This window comes from Octopus bimaculoides, chromosome 19 (genome assembly GCF_001194135.2).
Source record: "Octopus bimaculoides isolate UCB-OBI-ISO-001 chromosome 19, ASM119413v2, whole genome shotgun sequence".
Taxonomy (NCBI): Eukaryota; Metazoa; Mollusca; class Cephalopoda; order Octopoda; family Octopodidae; genus Octopus; species Octopus bimaculoides.
The window spans coordinates 20,682,092-20,685,276 of record NC_068999.1 but is presented as its reverse complement, the minus strand read 5'-3'; the positions used below and the strand labels follow the sequence as shown (position 1 = coordinate 20,685,276).

Sequence of the window (3,185 nt, the reverse complement as noted above, 5' to 3'; positions counted from 1 at the left end):
GTTTTTTGTTATTGTTTTTTTGAACCTATATATATATATATATATATATAAATATACATATATATATATATAAATGTATATATGTACATACATATATATATACACATGCACATGTGTATACATCTATTTTTGTTTGTTTATATATATATAGCTTGCGGTCACGTTTATGAATGAACGCATTAGTAAAAGTAGATTAAAATATATTTTATGCGTGCAATAGTTTCTGCGTTTGCAATAACTACGTAATTACTCATCTGTGCAGTATATTTAATCGGAGAACAGGCGTAATAGTGTCAATATAAATATATACGATTAATAATAGATTTGCGCAAACATATGTGCTTAGAATCAAATGTAATTATATAAGGATTTCTTCTGTTGATAACAACAAAGAATGTTCTATGATCACATGACAAACGTAATCTTTGGCTATTGATAGTTGTAATTCATAGGTTGGGCGAAATCAGTGAGAACATTTGTGAGCTATAAATTTAATAAAGTAAAGAGCTCAGTGCCTCCCAGTGATTTTGCTCACGTATGAATGGCCTTCCTTATCACTGTGAGCATTCTCTCTGTTTCCCCACGTTCAGTCATTCTTTCTCTTGTTTTCACTATTATTTCATTTTTATACCTTGTTCTTTGTGATACTTATTCAGTAGCAAATAGGACACACCCAGTCAGCTGTGATCTGCTGCCCGGAGATGAGGTTCATATGGTGGTAAATCAACTGAGGGTCGAGAAGGCAGCCGGTGTTTGCAGCATTCATGGGGAGATGATGATGAAACGTGTGACTACTAGAGTCTTGCCCTTGGGGCAGATCATCTGCTGAATTTAGAACAGCAGCATCATACCATCTGAATAGAAGAAGAATATTATTATCCAAGTCTTGAATGGTAAAGTTGACCACCACCAGTGCGGGTGATTACACTCCTCTCAATGCCCGATATGGTGCCCAGTAAGTTTTTTTTGTATGTGAATGAGTGGAAAATGTTGAATGAAAAACATTGAAAATAGCCTCATAGTTTCACAGCATGAGTGGAAAGATTGAAGTGTTTGAATTCAGGCTCAGTTTCCTAAGGATCTATCAAAATTCAATTGGACTTCATTTGAATTCAGTTTTACCGATTTTATATCAGTTCCAAATATCCAATTTTGCACAATGGTTCGTGGAAGTTAGTAAAATTGTACTTGCATCAAAATTGAAAAAAAAAATCTTTAATGCAAATGAGGGGAGAAAACTCTAGCCATATGTCTGATATTATTTTCACCTGACTTTGCTGTGCGTGGACGTTGCTAAGCTTCATCGTTGTATCATAGTCTTCAGCATTGTATGTGAGTTTGTATGTCATATCCATATGTACCCGTGTATGTCAGTTTTCATTAATATTGCATATCCATATTTATTGCTTAATCTTCTATATTTAGCATAAAAAAGCAAAGAGTAAACTCATCTTTTATACATTGATATCTCCAACGCTCTCTGTTTCTTCAGTAATTTCAAAACAGATCAATGTATACATTTAATTTTAAATCCATATTAATTAAAAACAGCAACAACAAATATGTTAATATATAATTCTCAAATATGTTTGTTTGTACTTAATCGAAATATGTTGTCAGAAACTAAATATTACCTGAAATAGTATGAGAATATTAAATCAAATTTACATAGAAAGTGATTTCTTTGTAAAAGAAAAATTTCGTCATTAACTTTTGTCTTGTCAAAAATTCCTGGAAATGGTTAATTGATACTTTTCTGTATACGTGATCGATAAAATTACAAACATTAATGTACTCAATTTCATTTAATCGATTATATCTTATTGTCAATTTGTCACATTGTACTAAATTTAGAAATTAATATTTGTTTCTGTTATTGTTTTCTGCGAGTGAGTCTCAATGGAATGGAGAAATAATAAAATATAATCTATCGATGGCCATACAACATAATTTCTAGACGTATTGTATTTCAACAGCATTATACAATGCGTCTTTTCCTTTCTTTTTAGGACAGTGCGGTGTGATTTGGGGATAAATTATTGCATACCTATCTGAAGAGTGATAGCTTTGAAACTCTCTTGTTAATACGAAATAAATATTTGTTAAAATTTGGGATGGGTAACAAGAAAAGTGCAGGAATGACAATCGTATGGCATTCATTATGTATTTGCTTAATTCTCGAAGCAAGCTTTAAGAAAAACATTAGAATGTTACATATATTGTTACGCAATGAGTTTCAATTAATCAAATTTAGTTCTCCGAAGATGTACCTTGACTAGTAAGACGAAGTAAGTGAATTGGAGGTGGGACAGGAGAATGTGTCTGTTGCCATAGAAACAGTAGGCCCTCTGAGGTTAACAAGATTGTCGCAGCTGAGTTACTGCTAGGATACTTTTCAGTTGGTGGATGCAAGAAAAATATCGTTAAGCATGTAATTCAAGCAAACTTAAATTTTGATGACAAGGCCTGGTCAGAGTCGGTACTGATAATCTTGAGATTGATATTATATGGTCGAGAAAGAAGTGAGTTGGGAGAAAGTGAACGGAGGTGAGGTGACACAAAACCAGCCAGATCAAAGACGTAGAGGTTACTCTAGTGATAGTGGAAACGGTAAAGTGTGACTATCATATGTTTCTGGGAGAGAACGTGGCGTATATTCGAAGACCACTAAAGATTTTGCCAGCTCGCCGCTTTGATGTTTTAAAAATATTTTCAATTCTCCGCATCTCTTTCCCTCTCTCCCCTTCTCGCTCTGCATAAGTCTCTTTCTGTCTGTCTGTCTCTCTATGTATGGTATATATATGCATACATATATATATATATCTTTCTATCTATTTATCTATCTGTCTCCCTCCATCTTTCTATCTATACCTCTGTCCTGGCCTCTACTTCACTGCTATACCCTTCTGTCCCTTCCTCCTTGTTCCACTTCCTCCCTCCACCATCCTCTCTATCTATTTATCTATCTGTCTTCCTCTATCTTCCTATCTACCCTTCTGTCCTGGCCTCTACTTCACTGCTTCTGTCCCTTCCTCCTTGTTCCATTTCCTCCCTCCCCATCCTCTCTGCTCTCGTGTGACCTGTGGTCAGCTTTCTTTTCACTCCAGCCGCTGTGAAGGCAAGACGAACTACTAGCGTTCTACCTCAGATTTGCGTTTGGCCGTACGGCTTTTGAATGTTGTTTT

At 34.9% G+C, this 3,185-nt stretch overlaps 1 long non-coding RNA gene across 1 annotated transcript in view; it reads left to right on the top strand.

Moving 5' to 3' along the window:
- Positions 1-3,185, top strand: part of LOC128250119 (uncharacterized) — a 43,099-nt gene that overhangs the window by 25,380 nt on the left and 14,534 nt on the right. The window lies entirely within an intron of this gene.